Genomic DNA, 22144 nt, shown 5'->3' on the forward strand with positions numbered 1-22144 from the left:
TGCACATCTCTTTCATTAATATTCATTGTGGATTGTGTGGGGTTAGCAGATTTTCCAAATGGAAAATCCGGACCCCTAGACCCAATTCTATAAAAGATAGGTGCCTATCACATGCACTTAGATAGGGTTACCAGACATCTGGGAAAACTTGGACATGCCCTCTTTTTTAGAGGACTGTCCGGGTTCCTGGATGGACTTTCCAAAACCCAGCAGTTTGTCCGGGTTTTGGAAAGCCCTGAGCTCTGGCCACTTCTAGAGGGCCTTCAACAAGCATGCGCAGATGTGGCACACATCCGTGCATGCTGGAGGTCAGGAAAAAAAGAGATGCAATTTTGGGGGGCAGGATTGGAGGCAGAATAAGGCAGGGCTGGTGCCGGAACAGGGCAGGGCTATCCGTCCGGGTTTTTCCATCAATTATGGTAACCCTACACGTAGCAGCACCTAACGCCTCACGTTTCTATGGGCAGAGCATGACTTTGGCGCCACTAAGCACGATTCTCCAAAACCTTAGGTGCCTTAAATGTAAGCCTTTAAAATCCTCGCCTACATTTCAGGTGCCTAAGTTTTTACATAGCCACCACACGGCCAGCACCATTTTTCTAGAGATGGCCGATTTAAGCGCCATTTATAGAATCAGCTTCTAAGAGTCCAGTCTGATGTGTTCTGGAGTAGAGAATGACACAGGAACAAATTTTTCTCCTTCCCTGCGGGAACTCATTTTCCTGTCCCATCCCAGCTAGTTCTTTTCCTGTCCCTGCCCCATTCCTGCAAGCTCTGTCCTCATCTGCACTTTAAAATCATAAGTTTTGGAGGCTTGTGCAGTTAAGAAAGAGCTTACAGGAGTGGGGCAGAGGCAGGGACAGTGACAAACTTGTGTGGATGGGATGGGAAAATTGAGTTCTTGTGGGGACGGGGAAAAATTTGTCCCAGCGTCATTCTCTATTCTGGAGATCACAGTGCTAATGACCTTAAACTGACTGGGATTTTCTGGGAGAGCCAGCCACACTATCTAAAATCTATGCTGGCCCCCAGTCTGCCTCCAAATTTATGCAAGAAATTGCAGAATCAAGAGTGAACAGCAACAAAAAGAGGACCACTTATTCTTCAGCATCTGTGCCATTCTTGTAACTCCCAATACATTATTTAACACTTATGCTTTGGTGATTAAACCCCCCATCCCCACCTCACCCCCACACAGTTATGTAGCACTGTGTAGCAAGTCCTCAGAGTCTCGGCTTCAATAATTAGGCATCCCCTGATCTACCGGTACGTGGGTGTGGCAACCTCCACGTGCAGCGATCTAGCCATATGCCAAGTCGTCACATGCACGTGCCAGTAGATCAAATGGCCCTTGCACGTGTCAGTGGGAGCCTAGCTGCATCAGGGGTTCTGCTGAATTCATGAAGGGAACCTCGGACGCCCCCCCTCCCCCCCCCCCGGTACACGTAAATACCGCAGCTCCCTATTTCCCAACTGGTGAGATCTCCCTCCCGCAACAAACTCCAGGGCTTTCCTCCTCCAGCATCCCGCCTTCCTCTGATGCAAATTTCTTTCCATTCTCTCTCGTGCCTCCCTCCCTCTGACGCAACTTCCTGTTTCCAGCGAGGCGGGACGCGTCCGAGGCAGAGAGTTTGTGTCAGGGAGGGGGACGGGTCACCGAGAACAGGAAAGCTGCGGGATTGGTGGTGGGCGACCTCAGGTATTACTTTTGACGGTAGGGAGGGGGGTTTTCAGGGAGAGGCGCTGGAACGCGGACCGGGGAAGAGCAAAAAGAGGGAGAGGGCGAGGTGGCGGACCACGGGGAGGGGGAGACAAATCCTCCGGTCTCCGATTGCGCGTGAGGTGGGTTGCTTGGCGCGAGAGGGGGGGGGGCGAGGGCAGCCTTTTTTTTTTGAAAGCAGTGATACTGAAATTCTCTCGCGCTACATACAGCAGCGTTGACTGCAACGGATTCGTATATGAATTAAAGTCACGTTAATATTCTGCAGTGGACATGAATCCGAGGTTCTGCCGGTCGGTTGGACTCTGGGAATTCTTCTGGTTTACTTTCAGCCTTCAACGGTGCAACTAATCTGGTGACTTTCAAGGCAAAATTGTGTGATGCTGGGTCATCTGATCATTTGGATTTATGTTTTGTGCAAAATTTGGGAAGATGCGTGGAGGAGGGGCCCAGATTTAGTTGTCTTAATTATTGCAAAAAGTAATAATTAGCTATGCGGAAAACGAGGGTGTGAGCGTGAATAACTGAGTACTCGTGAAGGCTGATTTATGGAGCAAAACATATGATCATGTCACTCCTTTTTTACAGGAGTGGCATTAGCTACCAGTAACCACCAAAATTGCCTTTGAAGTTTTGACTTTTAATGCACATAGTTTATTATTCTGAGGTTTCTTTCGTCTTAGCTAGTTTTGCTAATTGCATATACCCCAGTGGGAACTCTTGTTCCAACAGCAGCTTTGGTGGCTCCTTCACATATAAAAGATTTCTACTTTGCACATTGGGAGCAATCCTGAAATCTGTGTGCTTGTATGGCAATGTACACTTCACCATGAAAGTTCCAACTGGGCACTTATGTACTGTTTTGTAATGGAAATCAAAAAGAACCCACTATATTCAACTCACCTAAGGTTAGCCCAGGGATGTTTCACACTTAATACCCTTGAATGGATTATACTTGTGACAGCTGAAGCCCAAGGGTTTATTCCCCTGTGCAAGCTGTGTGACTGAGGGCTTTCCTTTATCACAATCATTTATCTCTTTAGTGCATTGTTGGTTGAACTGTCTCTCTCCCTCACCCTTGATTTCGTTGGGGCAGGGGGGATCAGCTTTAGGTTTTTCTGTTTTGTAATGGTGCATGCAACTTGGAAATGCAAAAGGGAGGGAGTTACCCTGGGAAGTTATCCTAGTTCTGTGTCTATTGACTGTGTCAGTGGCTGCCTGAATGTTTAGTGTGTGAATACCAGGTTATGCTGGTATTTTATAAAGATGCCTATGGTAATTGGCTTCTACTGCATAGCCTCAGAGTATTTAATTGGAGGTGCCCATTTATAGAATTTTCTCCATTCTGTTCAATTGATCTATATAAGTAGAGAAAGATAGGATTACATAGGCTTATACAGTATAGCTTTACACTGGCTTGGTGGAGGCTCATGTCTAAACAATGTTGTCTACTGTTCAAAATATCATATGAATTGACTCAGTACATGAATAATCTAATATGTAGACTATTTGTTAGTCAACACTACAGTGTACGTGATGTATGCAATTTCCCAGTTCAAAGAGAATTGTATTCTAAAAGGTTATGTACTACTCTTTTCTCTTATAAGGCTGCTTCTGCATGGTCAACTTTGCCTATTTAATTGTGATCTATAATTAACTTGAATGGTTTTAAAAAAGCGCTTAAAACTTTTTTTTTTTTTTGCAAATTTAACCTTTATTGTTAACAACAGGATAATCTTTCTTTACCTTAGATTGATTTATTATATGTACAAGAGATCTACTAATCTAGCCTCTTTGTATGTTATCCACTATGAATTAAATTGCATTTGATTTTTAGTAAGCTAGATTAGGATCCTTTAATGAATTTTATTTTCTGATGTATTTTAAGTCTTCCGCTTTTACCCTCTCTGTTGTTTTTTCCTTATTCGTCTTATTTACTACTAGTGTTAAAGCCCGTTACATTAACGGGTGCTAGAAAGCAGCCCCCTTTCCCTCTCTCCCTCCAGTTCCTCCCTGACTATCTCTCTGTGGCCCCCTTCTGTCTCCCCTCCCCCAAGCAAAGCTGTCTGCCTCCCAACACACCCCTCCCCCCAAAGCAGCATCCTTTCCCTCTCGGCCTCCAGTTCCCCCCTGTCTCTCCGTGGCCCACCTTCTGTCTCCCCCCAAGCAAAACTGTCTGCCTCCATGGCCACCCTTCCCCCAAAGCAAGACTGTCTCTCCATGGCCACCCTTCTGTCTTCCCCCCAAGCAAAGCTGTGTGCCTCCCAGCACACCCCTCCCCCAAAGCAGCCCCCTTTCCCTCTCCCCCTCCAGTTCCTCCCTGACTGTCTCTCCGTGTCCCCCTTTCCGTCTTTCCCAACCAAGCAAAGCTGTCTTCCTCCCAGTACACCCCTCCCCAAAGCAGCCCCCTTTCCCTCTCCCCCTCCAGTTCCTCCCTGACTGTCTCCGTGGCCCTCCATCTGTCTTCCCCCCAAGCAAAGCTGTCTGTCTCCCAGCACACCACTCCCCCAAAGCAGCCCCATTTCCCTCTCCCCCTCCAGTTCCTCCCTGACTGTCTCTCCGTGGCCCCCCTTCTGTCTTCCCCCCAAGCAAAGCTGTCTGCCTTCCAGCACACCCCTCCCCCAAAGCAGCCCCCTAACCCTCTCCCTCTCCAGTTCATCCCTGACTGTGTCTCCGTGGCCCCCTTTCTTTCTTCCCCCCCAAGCAAAGCTGTCTGCCTCACAGCACACCCCTCCCCCAAAGCTGCCCCCATATCGGGTCCTGTTCTCACCATTTAAAGAAAATCAGTGGCTTGTCCCAGTAAGTGGCAGTTCATTTTCTACAGAACTACCTGTCGTCAAATGGTACCTGAAAGAAATATATTTCAACCCTCTGCTCCCTTAGTTCCTTGCCGCCCCCTTCCCACGGTCCTGACAAAAGTCCTTACTCCAGCAAGGGCCGCAGCACTCTAAATACGCTGCTTCGCGGCCTTCTACTGGCCTGATTTTCTCTGCCGTGTCGGGCAGAGCAAATCAGGGCAGTAGCAGGCCGCGAAGCAGCGTGTTTAGAGTGCTGCGGCCCCTGCTGGAGTAAGGACGTTTGTCGGGGCGGGAAGAGAAGAGGAGCGGCGGGAAGGGACTAAGGGAGCCGAAGGGAGGGTCGGATGGGAGGATGGATGGGGGTTCGGGTGTGCCGGGAAGAGGAGCGAAGAAGACGCCGACGACCAGCCAGAGAGATTCACGTGCATGCGCACTCCTACCTGAGGTGCCCTACATCTCACGGAAAACGGACGCACGCAGTGTAAGTGCGCATGCGCGGCTTACTGTTTTATTATATTAGATAAACAATTGTATTTCTTTCCCTTTTTTTTTCCCTTTTGTTTTGAATGTTTTTACTGGTTAGTCCAAATTCTTTATTCTGTCCCCCTGAAATTTGTAATTTTAATTTATGTACATCGTTTAGAATTTTGAATAAGCGATATCAGATTTTTAATAAACTTGATAAATGATTTAACTGTAACTGTAGTATTGCTGGCCCAGTGCTCTGGAATGTATTGCTCCTGAATCTTACCTTGCCAAATTTAAAATAGGTTGAAAGACTTAACTATTTGAAATTGAGTTGTCAGTGTTAATCAGTTCCAGACAGGATATTTACTGTCATGTGGTGGAACTTAACCAATCCCTCATTTTACAAAACCATGAAAGCGGTTTTTAGCACCGGCTGACGTTCTGAATGCTCTGCGCTGCTCCTGATACTCATAGGGCTCCTTTTACAAAGGTGCACTAGCATTTTTAGCGCATGCACCGGATTAGCGTGCGCTACCCGAAAAACTACGGCCTGTTCAAGAGGTGGTGGTGGCTAGCGCAGGTGTCATTTTAGCGCACGCTATTCCGCGCGTTAAGGCCCTAACGCACCTTTGTAAAAGGAGCCCATAGAGTTCCTGTGAACGTCGGGAGCAGTGCAGAGCATTCAGCATGCCGGCCTGCACTAAAAACCGCTTCTGCGGTTTTGTAAAAGGGGGGTAAGTTTGGTGGCGATTGGAGCTTTGTGACCTTTTTAAATGTCTTGGTTACTATATCATTTGATTGTTCTATGTTTGTCTTTAGTTTTATCTGTTTTTCTTTTCTTGTCTCTTGGTTTTGATTTTATTTTGTTTTGATGTTTCAAACTGTTATGTGATGGATAAACTTTAGAAACTGTTTAGATAATATATTTGATATGTGCTGTATTAAATCTGCATGAATCATGAAGTATGATTCTAATTAACAAAAGTTTTTTTGTGTATAATGATTGAAAAAGAGTAACGGTGGCTTTCCTGTAGTAAGTCTGATACTGAATCGCTCTCCAAATGGGGCAAGAGCCTGCTATATTGTTTCTAGGGCTGTATCAAATATTCATATTTGATTTGGCCCTGATATAATTTGGATGAATAATGATTTAAAATTGAACACTATACTAATTAAACAATGATACAATTTACAATTTATATGATCAACGTAATATAAATTAATAACTTTTAAAAACAGATAATATTTTCAAAGTCTTTTTTAAAAAGAAAGTTAAGTCTCTTATCTGTAGTGACAATTCATTCCATATTTTAGTTCCCTGAAAAGAGAAGGATTGCTCCAATTGCTTTTTAAATGAAACATTTTTCACAGAAAAAAATTTAGCTTTAACCTATGTATGCTTCATAATATTAACCAGCTATTGGGCAAATTCAGAATTATAGTCATTCCTTCAGAATTTAGACCATGGAATAATTTGTAAACCACGCAAAGCAAAGAGTGGATATGGCCTAATAAGATTGGTGGACACTATTTAGCAAATAAAAGTCCCTTACTCATCAAATAATTGACAATTCAAACTCAGTGACTTGACATGTACATGTTTTGGTCTTAACCGGCCTGCCTCAGAAGTCTACAAAACATAGGTGTTAAACAATTAATAAACAACAATGTAAACAATATATAAACATCCATATATCACAAAATTGACATTGTAGTACAACAAAAATGGAATAACCAAATGCACAATTGATGAACTATATGCTTCAAACATGTTATGCCCTTTTTTACGAGGGCCGTTTCTTAAATAATGCACACTATTTTTTAAATTTACATGTTTTATTTTATTTTTTTTCAAGTATTTCTTTACAATCCTTCAATATAATCTCCCTGCTTTGCAATGACCGAGTCCCAACGTCATGGGAAGCTTCATTATTCCATCCAAGACACCGTTTTTGTTCAGTTGCCGAATGACTCGGGTACCGGCAGAAAAAGCTCTTCCAGAGATGCGAAACAATGTCCATGCATAGGTTGTTTCAACTTTGGAAAAAGGTCGAAGTCTGGTGAACTCATGTCTGGACTGTAGGGAGCATGAGGTAACACCTCCCAGCTGAATTTATATAGTTTTTCAATGACGACATTTCATTGACGGGCGAGCATTGTCGTGAAGAATGAATGGCCCAGCCAAGAGCAACTGAGGTCGGGTTTTGTGCATTTTTCTGCGCATTTTTTTGCATAAAATCACAATAATACACTGCTCTGACACTTCTTCCACATGGAACTTTGTCTGTAATAATGATGCCTTCATGATCATAAGCAAAAATCATCATTTGTTTGACTTTTGATTGAGCTCGTCAAAATTTTTTGGGCCGTGGGGAAGATGGAGCTCTCCACTCGTCGTTGAAAAACTACACAAATACGGCTGGGAGGTGTTATTTCATGCTCCCTGCAGTCCAGACATGAGTCTACCAGACTTTGACCTTTTTCCAAAGTTGAAACAACCTATGCGTGGACATCATTTTGCATTTCTGGAAGAGCTTTTTTCCGCCGGTACCCGAGCCATTCGGCAACTGAACAAAAATGGTGTCTTGGATGGAATAATGAAGCTTCACGGACGTTGGGACTCAGTCATTGCAGAGCAGGGAGATTATATTGAAGGATTGTAATGAAATACTTGGAAAAAAAAATTTAAACATTTAAATTAAAAAAATAGACTTTTAAGGCATATGAGTCTTCCTTTTACCTTTTATATGATTAGTACAGTCTTATTTTGGTGTCAGTGCCATGCATTGATTTTTACCAGTTTTTGGATTGCTATTGTCAATTGCTAAATATATATTTTTGATACGTTTAGCTTGACTTTGCTGTTAGCATTTTGCATTTTTATTCATATATGTATATCTCCACGAGCCATAACTGATAGTTCACTTTGATACTATGGGCTCATTTTACAAAGCCGCGTTAGCGGTTTAATGCGCGTAATAACGCGCATTAAACAGCCAGCCGCGCTAGCCGCTACTGCCTCCTCTTGAGCAACGGTAGTTTTTTGGTTAGCACGTGATGAAAAGTCACGCGCACTGAAGTCGCTAACATGGCTTCGTTAAAGGAGCCCTATATGTTTTAGCCTACGATAGCTTTTATTTTAAGTTCATGGATTTGGTTCACTTATGTGATGCCAGGCTTGCATTTTATGTTTTGCAAAATTTGTGTCGTGGCACTATTCATTTTTAGCAGTTGCTGTTGTATATCTTGAACACCTTCTATGAATAATTATATATTTATATATATATATATTTATTTATTTTTTAATATCATTTTGCTATGAATACACAAATGTGGATTTTATTTGTGTTTGATACATTTTTAATGTTCATTTAGACATATAGTTCATCAATTGTGCATTTGGTTATTCCATTTTTGTTGTACTATAATGTTATTTTGTGATATATGAATGTTTATATATTGTTTACATTGTTGTTTATTAATTGTTTTACACCTATGTTTTGTAGACTTCTGAGGCAGGCTGGTTGAGGCCAAAACATGTACATGTCGAGTCATTGAGTTTGAATTGTCAATTATTTGATGAAAAAAGGACTTTTATATGATAGTGTTACCAGTCTTATTAGGACATATCCACTCTTTGCGACTTTGTATTTACCTCTCATAATTTGTAAACCAAACATGCAATTTTAACTGTATGCATAAGTGCAATGCATCTAAAAAAATTTTCCAAACACAAAATTGATCTTGCAGCTGTTTTCTGCATTAATTGAAGTCTTTTTTTCCCAGTCTGGCAGAGATTGTTCTGTACAGGAAATTACAATAATCAAATAATCTGAGGCTCTACTGTGCTAAAACTTACTGAAATAAACACATGGAGGGGCATAATCAAGAGAAACGTCTAAGTCCGATTTGGACGTAGAGCGCTAATCGTCCAAAGTCAGCAGCGGAAAATGTCCATTCTTGGAAAGTACGTCCAAAGTGTTTTGTTTTTAAAATCATCTATCTACGTCCAAGCGTTTGATCATCCAGACCGCCGCTACGTCTGTCTTTATACCACATTCTTGACCAAAATCTCATCAAAGTCTGAAACATCTAGAGCAGTGGTCTCAAACACACGGCCCGGGGGCCACATGCGGCCCGCCAGGTACTATTTTGAGGCCCTCAGTATGTTTATCACAATCACAAAAGTAAAATAAAACAGTTTCTTGATCACATGTCTCTTTAGTTATAAATGATAATATTATTATTGAAGACTTGGCCAAAAGGAAAGATTTATAAATTATGAAGAGTTTTACCTCATGCAAAATTGTCATTTCTTTAATAAGACATTAACTATTTTTTCTGCGGCCCTCCAAGTATCTACCAATCCAAAATTTGGCCCTGCAGAGGGTTTGAGTTTGAGACCACTGGTCTAGAGCATCTCACCAGAACTCCCTTATAGATTATGGTGAGCCCCCAAAACCTACTATACCCACCTATATGGCAGGTGGCACCTATATGGCAGTACAGTAGGGTTTGTTTGTTTTTTTTGTGGGCTCACATGTTCCACCATGAATGTAGTGGTTAGAGTGGCTCTACTAGGTTTTCTTATAGCAGGTGTTGATGTTCCGTTGGCATGTATGTACGTTTTTATTCTAAATTTGTGTGGATGTGATGGGGTCAGTGAACACAGGGTGTGTTTGTGGGGGGTCTTTACTTTGTCCCTGCAGTGGTTATCTGGTCACTTTGGTTACCTTTTGGGCAGTTATACGTGTCTTTACATCATCTAACTCACAACGTAAAAGTTCTGTCTAAGCAGTCTCGTCAAACTTTTGATTATCCCTGCAGCCAAACACGGAGCGGAGCGGGATCAGGCAGGAAGCGCAAAGGTCGTGCTTCTGCCTTATGCGCCGCTCTGCAGGGAGAAAGGCAGCCATCCAGCAGGAGACCATGCTGGACCACCACCAGTTAGAAAGAAGTCCTGGGGGGCTGCGGGCTTCCCAGCACCAGATGCATCTACGTGTAGAGGAGGAAAAACCAAGAAATAAAAATTCTGAACCAAATTTTTTTTCTTGGTTTTTTTCTCCTTTACATGTAGGTGCGTCTTAAGGTCAGGTGTGTCTTATAGACCGAAAAATACAGTAAGTACTAGATCATGATCAATCGATCTAAATCCTTACCCTATAGAGCCGCCTGATAGGACAGTAAATGTTGGTGATTTTTTTTAAGTTTACAGCCTTTTACAGGCGGAAAGATAAAGTTCAAATGCAAACGTCTCGTATGTTTATTAGTAGCAAGAGAAAAATGATCAGTTAAATATTTAGGGGCAAGTCCAAACAAAACCTTGTAACAGAAGCAGGCAAACTTAAACCACCTGCGCTTCTACCGTCAACCAGTGCAACTCATAGAAAAAAAGGTGTTATATGGTCATGCTACTACAGCCCAAAAATCAATCTGACTGCGGCATTTTGAATTATACTTAATCGCTACACATTTCTTTGAGAAACTGCCAGTAAACAATGTTTCAATAATCAAGTTGACTAAGAATCAGTGATTGCACCAAGAATCTGAACAATGAGGTATCAAAGTAAGCTCTAATAGAATGAAGCTTCCAGAGGGTAAAGAAACCCTTCCTAACCAAAGAGTCCACTTGATTCCTCATGGTCAAACTCTGGTCCAATATAACACCTAGTATCCCAATGGTGTGCAGAGTCTTATATTCCTTTTTCCTTTTGCGAAAAGTTGTATTTTCACGTTTGTTATTTCATATTGTTACTCTTGTTACTTACCGTATATACTCGAATATAAACCGGGATTTTGGTTTATATTCGGGCCAGCGCCCCCTTCCCAGAATTATTGCAGGCTGCTGTCAGGTTCTGCACCCTGTCTCCCCCTCCCTGCTCTCGTACCTCCTCTGTCGATCCCTGGTGGTCCAGAGGTGCAGTGGGCAGGAGCGAGCTATCCGCACTCCTGCCCCGCTGCTAACCCTGTCGGTAGTGGCTGCCATGAGATTGGGTTTCTTCAGCTGCTGAGTGGTACTGAGCAGGAATGCGCTTTGGCACTCCTGCTCAGCGCTGAGCAGCTTCTTGACTGCCTCTTGCGAATTCTCGTGAGATTTCGTGGAGCCAGTCAGGAAGCATGAGGAGGTATGAGGGCAGAGTAGGGAGGGGGGAACAGGGTGCAGAGCCTGGGGGGGCTGGGAGCAGAGTCTGACAGGGGTTGGGAAGGAAGGGGGTTGGGTGCAGAGCTGGGCAGGGCACTTGAATATTAAGCCGCCAGACTTATATTCGAGTCAACCAGTTTTTCTCCTTTTGGGGGGAAAATGGGGGATCTCGACTTATATTTGGATTGACTTATATTTGAGTATATATGGTAATATTTGTATGAGATTAGTTTATGTATTTCATGTGATTTATTCATGTAATGTAATTTATCCGCATTAATATGTTTTTATTTTTCAATGTTTAGACCTCTGATGCTGGTAGAGGCCAATACATGGGTCTGTATTGGATCAGTAAAGAGCTCCTTGAGTCTTCAGTGTGCTTCCTGTGGTTCATCCATTTGTTTTCTGACTGTACTCCTTGTATTTTCATGCCTCCTTAATTCTTAGCCTGCTGTTCTAACCACTAAATGATTTGTCTAGTCAGACATCTCTATTAAAACCAATGAGAGATAAAGATAAGCCTGACTGCATTCACTGTCAAAAAGAGACTAGGCCACCTGGGAGTGCCAAGATGCTTGAATATTTTAACTTAGCTTAGACTGGAGAAATGGAAATAAGAGATGCTTTGGAGAAATCCTCCTCCTTTGTGGCCCAGTTTGTTGACAGTGATGCGCTTGTTCCTGTGATACCAGCTTGCAGTCATTGCAGATATATGCTTGCGGGCCAGCTGCTGTGTACAGTTTCTTCCTGACCCATTATCCTTGCAAAGTGCTAGGTTTAAAATTCCTGTTGAACAGGTTGCTTGTTGCAGTTCCAGCTGTCATCGGGCTCTTCTACATTGCATCGTGTGTGATCTGCATTACTAGAAACATAGAAACATAGAAATTGAAGGCAGAAAAGGGCCATAGCCCATCGAGTCTGCCCATACCAATGACCCACTCCCTGATTCTTACTCCCCTATAGATCCCACATGAATATCCCATTTTCTCTTAAAATCTGACACGCTGTTGGCCTCAATCACCTGCTGAGGCAGCTCGTTCCAATGATCAACCACCCTTTCGGTGAAGAAGTACTTCCTAGCATCACCTTGAAATTTCCCTCCCCTGATTTTCAGCGAGTGTCCTCTGGTTACCGTGGGCCCTGTAAGACTGAAGATATCATCTATCACCTACTGAACAGGTTCTAATCAATCTAAATGAGCAGGGCCTATGAGGCACTTGCAGATTAATTTGGAAAGAGGAAACGGCATATCTGTTTGTTTTGGTATGATATATAAGCCTTCGCAGGCATTAGTACATAGGTTTTTTTTAATTGAAAATATTTTCATACTTACTATGAAAAGGGGAGATGCTGTTTATTCCGATGATGATGTTATGACATTGGGAATTCATTCAAAGGTGCGTGTCCCAGACTTCAAGAAAGCTAATTTTGTTAATATGGAGCAATAAAGGCAACTAATGTTTTTCTTAGGACGTGAAATAAAGATAGGTGAAGAAATAATTCAATATGAAGGTCCTTTTACTAAGGCGCACTAGCTGATTTAGCGCGTGCTAAATGCTAACGCGCACATTATATCCTATGGACGCGTTAGCATGCATTAGCATTTAGCGTGCACTAATTCGGCTAGCATGCCTTAGTAAAAGGACCCCATTGGTTTTCTAAAAAGCAGCTGAAAAGGTAACAGGAAAAAGATTTAGTGTATGGATACATTAGACTGTGAAAAGAGGAAGACAGGCAGTAGTATCTGGAAGGGCTGGTATTTTGTTTAGGGATGTGGTGATTGGAGACTGGCGTTAGGTGTGTGTGTTCTGTGTTTATATTATTGTTATTTGATGCTGAGTTGTGTGCTGTTTGTTGTAGAGCTGGAGTATGATTTTTGAGATTTTCAGTCAGGATAGTATGGGGTAAAAGGGTAGCTATAAGGGGTAGAAAATTGTTTTAGGAGTTAACAGTAGTTTATGGTGGGTATCGGAGATGTTTGATATACCTATAATCCAGTGATTTCCAAATCTGTCTTGGGGGATCCCCAGCCAGTCAAGTTTTTAGGGTATCCACAATGAATATGCATAAGATAAATTTACAAACAGTGTTTCCTTGGCATGTAAATAAATCTTGCATTTTCATTGGAGTCAGTATTCAAAGTGATTGATTAACTTCCCTTGTAGTTAACTTCTAATTTTCAGCGGCACTTCATTGGTTAGTGTGGTTGAAAATACCTGGTTAGTGCCAAATTGGAAACCGGCTATTTGGGGGGCATTCCATGGGCAAAGAAGGCACTTAGTTGGTTAAGTGCTGCTATTCAGCCATTAACCAGCCAGGTTAGCTGCCTAAATAGTATAAAAGTCAGTCCTGTCTTTATTCAGTAACTCATAGCTGGTTAAGTGCAGAATATTGCACTTAACTGGCTATGCATTGCCAGCTCCGGAAATAAAATGCCAGTGCTGGGCAAGGTCTGACATTGAATTTCCAGTTTCAACTGCAGCAGTGGTCAGCAAAATGCTTATCACTGCCAGCTGAATATTGGGCCCATTGTGGATATCCTGAAAATCTGACTGACTGGGAGTCACTGCTGTAATCATTGAATAGGGTGGGGTGAGATTGTGGGACAGGACTCATGTTCTGTCAAAGGGTCTAGTAGTACATTATCCCCCAAATTCTATTAATGGCATCCAAAGTTAGGCACACAGTTGGGTGTGTAGTTAGAGAATATGGTCAGTTATGTACTAAACTGATAAATAATTGGCTATAAGTACCGATAAGGACCTTAACAAGTGCTACCTGGCAAAAATTTGCAGCCTGGCTCTGATTCTATAAATGGCACCTAGATTGGCAGCACCTAACCGATTTTCATGTGGAACTTAACATTTTTTAAATTGGCCTAGTTGGTGTGATAATTGAAAACGCTGCTAAAAAGCCAATTAAAAAACATTTATAAAAAGATTAAAGTTCCACACAGAAATCGGCATGTGCCTACCGGTGCCTATACCAAGGCAGCTATAGGGAGGTAGACTGAGTTTGGGTATGGAAAGCATTAGGCTCCAGTATGCCAGGATTTTCTTGGCCTAGAATACTGGTACCTAACATGATTTAGACACCAGTAAATTAGAAACATAGAGTATGACGGCAGAAGAGGGCCGGCAGCCCAACAAGTCTGCCCACTCAAGAACCCTCCCTCCCTGGAATACCCATCCTTTATGCATAACTCTGTAGCGCCCCCCACCTGTTTGTCCCCCCTTTCTCTGCGCTCCTCGAGAGAATATAAGCGGAACAAACAAAAGGCGAACCTACCGGGCAGGAAGTCAAAGCACGACTCATCAATCACAGATCTCACCGTCGCCACACAAACGTCGTGACGACAGGGAGCAGGGAATGCAATTAAATAGCCGAGGCTAAATCAGAACCAGCTGGCACTACCATTCAATACGGAATCAGCCATTCTATTTCCCTATTCAGGCCGTTAGGCATAACCGTCTGCCAGGCAAAAATTAATCTCTGCTCATGATACGTGAGCAGGCGGGAGATGTCACCACCTGAAGGTAATGTAAATTGTTTAAGTACACAAACACAAAGATCGGATACTAGATCGTTGTGCTGAGCCCAATGATCTACCAATGTTCAATGTTGAGAAATGTAAAGTACTACATGTAGGAAGCAGAAACCCGAGGTACAGCTATACGATGGGAGGGATGTTATTGAAGGAGAGTACCCAAGAAAGGGACTTGGAAGTAATGGTGGACGTGACAATGAAACCAACGGCACAATGCGCAGCAGCCACTAAGAGAGAGAATTGGATGATTGGATGGATTTGCCATCTCAAGCTCACTTTCAGGGCACAGTAATTAGAGAATCTCCAGATTGGCTGCGCCATCCTTGCTGTGCAGATCTGATGAGGCTTTCAACGACTGCACTGTTGAGATTCCTGCTATCTCCGGATTTACTCACCTAGGGTCCGATCAACATGGACATTCGTCTTATTTTGGTATTATGACCTAGCTTTTGAGAAGTCATGGCTGATGTGTAAGGTTTATGCGAAGCAGGTTATTTCTTCTCTTCTCCAAGCGATACAGACGTCTTCACCTGTGGCTTATGCTTCCGTTTGGAGGCTTTTCCTTTCTTGGGTACTTCTCAACATTGACACCTTTCCAGAGTTCTATGATTTTTATTTTTTCCTTTTTGGCACAAGCGTATTGCCAAGGGCTTAGCATTCAATTCCCTTCAGCTTCAAGTGGTAATCTTAGCTTGTTACAAGGGTTAGGTATCTCACTCTTCGCTTACTTCTCAGCTTCATGTAGTTCAGTTCCTAAAAGGAATACAGTATATTCGTATATCTCTTAAGAAGCCCTGTCCAGAGTACAGTCTTAAGGTACTTCTTCGCAGTTTACAGAAGGCTTCATTTCAACCTTGTCTTTTGAGACTCTAAAAGGCTGTGATGTTGAACACGGTGTTTCTTGTCGCCATGGCTTCAGCTCGGCGGTTTTCTGAGTTGCAGGCCTTGTACGGCTGGGATTCTTATTTCTGATTTACAAATTCTGGGGTGTCACTTCGGACAGTACCACAATTTCTAAGGTGGCGTCATCCTTTCTTTTATGCCGCTCTCACTTTTCCTTCTTCCTGGGAGGAGGAATGGGGAGGCGAGTTTTTCATCACTGCATTTTTTTAAAAGTTCGTAGCATTCTCCGCAATCTGTAGGTTTCTAACGACTTTTAGTCATTTAGATCACCTCATTTTCAAGGGATGCGACAAACGTATGGCAGCGTCCAAAGCCTCCATCGCTCGAAGGGCCCAGGAGGATATTCTTTACACTTAATTGGCGGAAGAAGTTCATGACCATTCAGCCAGAGCAATGGTGGCTACTTGGACATAGTCCACAGGTTTTTTTCCTTGGAGGAGTTTTGTCATGCGGCTACTTGGTCTTCCAAGAATACTTTATCTCAGCATTACCGGTTGGATGTGGGGGCTTATGTGGAGGCAGCGTTTAGTGCTCCGGTTGTTGCGGAGGCGGCGTTTGCTTCCCACCCAGATTGAGGATTGCTTTGCTACATCCCATTGGTCTCTGGATTCATCTGCTGCTGTTGCTAAGGAAGGAAAAATTATGTTCTTACCTGTTAATTTTCTTTCCTTTAGATGCAGCAGATAAATCCAGAGCCACACCCTTTCTGGATATTAACTGTCGTTTTTTTCTTTTGCAACTTTCGAAGTCTGTTATTCTTGATAGTTGTATTCTGTATTATTACCTTTTGAAATTTGTTATGGGAAAGAAGTTTTTTTACATGCTAAGCATATTGATGGTTACGGATGCTTGGGCAAGGAGCAATACTGAAGATGCAGGAGGTGTGCCAGCCAATAGGACCATCTGTTAATCAGTTTCTCTTTCTCCACCTGCTGGTAGATGTGTGCTATCCCATTGGTCTCTGGATTCATCTGCTACATCTAAAGGAAAGAAAATTAATAGGTAAGATCATAATTTTTCCTTCTTTCTTTCTTTCTTTCTTCCTCCTGCATGCTTCCTCTCCTCCAGATCTCATTCCATTCCCCAACCAACATCTCTCTCTGTCCTTCCAGGAGTCCAACTTTTCTTCCTCTCTCATCCCCTAGATCATGTGCAGCATTTTTCACCACTGCCCACCAGCCTCATGCCCATTTCTCCTTCTATCACCCCTCTCCAATACCATGCCACATCTCTCCCTCCATCACTATGCCCAACATTCCCCCCTTGCATCCCCTTCAATCTATCCCTCTGTTCCCTCTCCACCACCATATCTAACATTTCTCCCTCTCATCCTTGTATTCTCCATGCATCTCTACCTCAAACCTTTCTATCTCTATGCCCAATTTTCCTCTTCCTTTCCCCATATGCACCATCTCTTTTCTTCTCACTCACACACTCAGGCCCAACAATTGTTTCTTTCTATTCCCTCCCTCCCTCCTATGTCCCAAGTTAGTGCCAAGTTCATACCACTTCCTTCATTCTGTGTCCTGAGTTTGTGTCACCCCCTTCCTCCCTCCTTAGCCCCCGAAGCCGACCCGCGCTGAAGCCTGCCTGACCCCCCACTGCTGCCACCCAACAGCTCCATTTAATCATCCCCCGCCGCCGCATCTCCGGGCAAGGAATGGCCAAGTGCATGCAGCAATTGCATGCTGCCACCTCACAAGCCTTCCCCCCGACATCAATTCTGATGTTGGAGAGAAGGTCTGGGCCAGCTGGAGCACTTTAGTGCACACATTGTCAAGCGATACAAGTTCCTAGTTGTCCCCTGAGGAAGGCAACACTGTTGCTGAAACTCGGATCCTACTTGGGACCAAATTTACATTGTATGTGAAGGACTTGTTTTTACATTTTGGACATTTTGTTATTAATAAAGCATATGTAACTGAAGGCTGGTTTAAGACATCTCCTGTGCCTCTTGTTGCGCTATTAGCACATGATCATAAAAACAAAAAAAAGAGCACTTGAGCCCTTATTGCTACCCATTTTGTAGGCAGTTATGGCATGTGTAGTAATCCTGCACTAATAGTTTGCACATGTTAATGGGGCTGCACTAACATTTTAGTACAGGAATGCTTACTCTCTGCCTCCTGATATGCCCCTCCCCCTAAACTTCCCCCCCCCAAATACTTTCTTTTTACTGCCTTGATTAGTGTGCATTAATGTGGCAGTTACCACAGGACGCCTGAGTGTGCCCAGCAGTTTGCCATTTTGAGCTTCATCAGGCATACATTAGCAAATAAAGGCTTAAAAGACATGCCTAAGATAACAAGAAACTACAGTGGAATTTAAACCTCTGCTTCCATACTTCCCAACCTCCTGCTCTAACCACTGGGTTCCTCCAATCTTCAAGGAAACCTGTATTGCATTGGGGGGAGGGGCGGTTGCTGGTGGTTTCATAGCTCAGTTAGAACTTGGCTATGGCATGATGTTAATCTCACTTGTGGGTGATGTCATCTACGGAACCCAGTACAGACACTGCCAAGTGCAGTATCATTTTAAATCAAAGGATGCTTCATGTAAGAAAGCTAAGAAACATAAGCATTCTTCTCCTTCTAGGTCTGGCATAACGTTTTCCAAGTCATCCACCTCCTCAACGCATAGTAAGCATCAATGTACTACGGATCACTCTCCATCATTACAGATCATGTCTCCTCTCGGGCGTGCCTTGACATCAAGGTCTCCCATGCCTAAATAACCAGCACCACAGACTTATTCCACATTGATGTCTCTTCTGGTGCAGACACAGACTCTCTCCAGGAGGAAATCTGGGCTATTCTCAGGCAAGAGTTTTCAGGCCTACCGCAGATTTGAAAGGCATCCATGTCTGCCTCAGTCCAGCCTGAGGATACATTGAGATGCAGATTGAATGAGGTCACATACCCCTGCTTGATATAGAGCATCAGGGTTGGCATACTGTAGACCCATTCAACACATGGGTTGTAATTGGCAGTTTTCTCCTGGGTCAGAGCATTGACCCTGCCTTGACGTTTCTCTTGATTAAAGTATTTTGACAAGTCTGACTCCGATATATCCAACCACTCAGATGAAAATCTGCCAAACTTGTGAGAAGAGTCATATGGCATCAGTTCTGTTCCTTTTCTATCTGAGAGGCGAAAGTCTCCACCATAGAACATATCTTTCACTGACTTTGTCAGACAGGTGGGTTATACTTTACCTATTAAAATGGAAATTGAGGAACAACCTCACTCTGAACTTTTTGAGCTTCTTGACTATAAATCTTCTTCTAATGATTGCCTAAAAGTACCTTTACATAGGGTCATGAGAGAGACCCTATTGAAGAACTTGGAAAACCCTCTGTGAGTCCAGGTAAGCTCCTGAAAAATATCCTAGTGCAATGTGTCTAGTAGTCCTGAATGCTAGGCTTTTGCATCTGAACCTGCAAGTTGCTTGCAGAGTGCTGCCAATCATTTTTGAACTCCATCTCCTTCCCAGGTAGCTGCTCCTGCCCCCTCTGTTTGTACAAAAGCAATCAAGCAGCACTGTAATGCTGGCTAAGATGGTGGGCAGTGGGGAGAAGGGTTATGGATTGAAGGCTGTATCAAAAAGGTGGGTTTTCAGTCTGCTTTTAAACAAGGTAATGGAAGAAGCATGGTGGACAAACTCAGGTAGTTTATTCCAGGTATACAGGGCAGCTAGATGAAAGGAACAAAGTCTGGAATTGGCACTGGAAGAGAAGTTGAGAGCAGCTGATCTGAGGAACGGAGTTCTCGGGGAGGGGGGGAATAAGGAGAGAGAGGAGAGATATTGGAAAGCAGCTGAATGAACACTTGTAGGTTAGTAATAGGAGTTCAAACCATATGCGAGGGCGGATAGGGAGCCAGTGAAGTGATTTAAAGAGAGAGGTAACATCAGTGTAGCGAGATAGCTAGAAGATGAGTCGTGCAGCAGAGTTTTGCACAAATTGTATGGGGGAGAGGCGGCACAGCGGGAGACCAGTTAGAAGTAGATTGCAGTAATCTAAGCATGAGGTTACTAGAGTATGCTCAGAGGAAGGGGTGAATTTTATTGGTGATGTAGAGATAGAAGCAACAGACCTTAGCAGTTAGTTGGATGTGCATAGAAAATGAGAGGTCAGAATTGAAGACAACTCCAACGATGCAAGCAGAGGAGACTGGAACAATGACAGTATTATTTACAGATACTGAGAACAGAGAGTGAGGAGTGGAAAGTTTAGGAGGAAAGATCAAAAGTTATAGTGACATAAAAAATGGCACCCAAGTATCTAAAAGAACTTGCAATGGATAGCGTCTTTCCAAATAAATAAATGGTAACTGAGGGGGGCGTTAATCCCTGATAAACCCAGCAGGCTACTACTCCACTAATACCCAGATCATTTAAAAGTTTGATTAAAACGCTTGGATCTACTGCATTAAATGCTGATTCAATATCTAATGCTGTAGTTATTCTATATTATAATTGCATTTATCATTGTGATATCTTTCTGTGAAATTTTGTTTTTTTGTGAAATGTATATTTAAATTTTTACAAAGTATCTGGTATAGCCATACTTGACCATAAGTCTTATTTTGTCGGCATCATGAATATCATATCTATTGAATATGAATGGTCTTCCATGCTGCCTTTCTATGGAATCTTTTGTATCTTGCTGTTGATTATTATATTTCTATTACTTGATTGTTTTAAAGTGATGCTAAATGTTCTGACATGGTATCATGTTAATCCTGTCTGTAGGATACAGTTTATCATTTCCAAGTTCATCTCATTGGTTGACATTATGCTTATATTTAGTCATTTTACTATTATTAAGCTGTTAACAAAGTTGTAAGCTTTATGTCAAGCTGTACCTCCTGTACATTCTTCCCTTGAGTGAATCTCTGTTCATAGAGGAATAAATAAATGATGTTCACAGGGTGAAGAGTTGTTTTTGTTTTCTCATGTGTGGGTGTATGGACAGATTGTTGTTTCTGTATTGTGCATATGCTGTAGAGCTGTTTATGCAGTCTCGGAACGAGTACTTGATTTTGTTATTTCACGTGGAACTGCTGCAAGTAGGGTGAAAGATGAAAGGGTTTGGGGTTGTATTCTGCACCTGGCAGAAACATAAGTGTGCCCTATTGCTCCAACCACATGAGCTTAGCTGCTAGAAAATCTGCTACAATACCAAGACTGTCGTGGAGGTCATGGGACCATTCACAGAGGTGTCAGGGAGAAGGACTCCATTATAGTGATTGTCTATTTTGGTTCATATAAAACGGGTGGTGTTGAACGTTAAGCTCAATAGAGTATGTTGTGAGCTGCACTTGCAAGTCTGCTTCTGCTTGTGCCGGCTTTACACATTCTTCCAGCATTCTTCCCTTCTCTGCATGTTGCAACAAGCCTGTGGTTGCCACGCAGTGTCAACTGATTGAGGATGAAGCTGGATTTTGAAATCAAGAAAACTGTGGTGGTTCATGTTTCAAAAAGAACACGTTCGCTTTCCTTGCTAGTACTGGTGAGGTGGGAGAGTTGCTGATTGATTTGTAGTGAATTCTAATCCCATAGAAGTGAGAGAAATGCAGTAAATTGAAGCTGTGTAGTCACTACACAGTTCACATTCACATTGTGTATACCAATGTATGGGGCACTTTAATCTTAACTAGGGTTATCAGATTTTCTGGAATGAAACTATGGACCCAAGGCCCCATCCCCCAGGCATGCCCAGTTTCACCTGGCCCCGTTCTGTCCAAGTCATGCCCCATTCCGCCCCGCCCCTCTGCCTATTCGCTTGTTAGGAGGGCATCTGCGCATGCGCTGCTGTGACACTTGTGACGTCACCGAGTTGCATCCACGCATGCGCAGATGCTGTCCAGATGTTGCCCCAGAGTAGCTTCTTTTGCCATTGCTATGCAGTGGCATGGGTATCGGGGGGAGGGGTCAGAGCAAAGAAGAGGTAGATGCTGGATGAGGGAACATATGAAAGAGGTGGGGACTGGAAAGAGAAAGGGCAGAGATTGGATGAAAAGATCAGAGAAGGAGGGCAGACGATGGATTGAGAGGAAAAGGAGGAGAACAGATGGAAGGAAAAGATACAAGAAAGGCAGGCGCTGGATGGAAGAGGGAGAGGAGGGCAAACGAATGGAAGGGGGAAGAGAAAAGGGGCAGACATTGGATGGAAGGGGGAAGGGAGTTCAGGTGGAAAAGAAACAAGATGTTGGTCTTGGGGAGGAGGGAATAAGGGGAGAAGCATAACATGAAGGATAGGGACATAGAGATGTGGTACTGGACATGGGGAAGGCGGATAGAGTCACAGAGGCATCTGCTGGACAGAGCAAGAATAAAGGTACAGAGATAGGAGATGCTCAAAAATGGCAGGAAGATAGAAGCAGGGTTACAGAGAGGAGTTGAATGACAAATACCAAACAGACAGTGAAGGCGCAGTAAGTAGCATAGTTTTAATTGTCAAGCACTTTTTACATTTTCTTAGGTTTTCATTTTGTCAGCTGTCTCAGGGTATCTCTTGCAGATATTTGCATCTTTGACAAAGAGGCAGACTTTCTTCTAGCCCC

General features: G+C 43.1%; 1 protein-coding gene across 5 annotated transcripts in view; it reads left to right on the forward strand.

Annotated features, from left to right (window-relative positions):
- Positions 1 to 1453: 1453 nt before the first annotated feature.
- The window catches only part of DNMBP (dynamin binding protein), a 195394-nt gene continuing 174703 nt past the window's right edge, over positions 1454 to 22144 (forward strand). The window contains exon 1 of one of the 5 annotated variants that reach the window (XM_033941301.1): positions 1454 to 1476. The gene's annotated coding sequence lies outside the window, so the exon portion shown is untranslated. Of the gene's footprint in view, positions 1477 to 1501; positions 1700 to 1755; positions 1843 to 1990; positions 2076 to 22144 lie in introns of those variants that run through there. The other 4 variants (XM_033941298.1, XM_033941300.1, XM_033941303.1 and 1 more) reach the window with 4 other exon arrangements.

The sequence above is a fragment of the Geotrypetes seraphini genome, chromosome 4, assembly GCF_902459505.1.
Source record: "Geotrypetes seraphini chromosome 4, aGeoSer1.1, whole genome shotgun sequence".
NCBI classification, from domain to species: domain Eukaryota; kingdom Metazoa; phylum Chordata; class Amphibia; order Gymnophiona; family Dermophiidae; genus Geotrypetes; species Geotrypetes seraphini.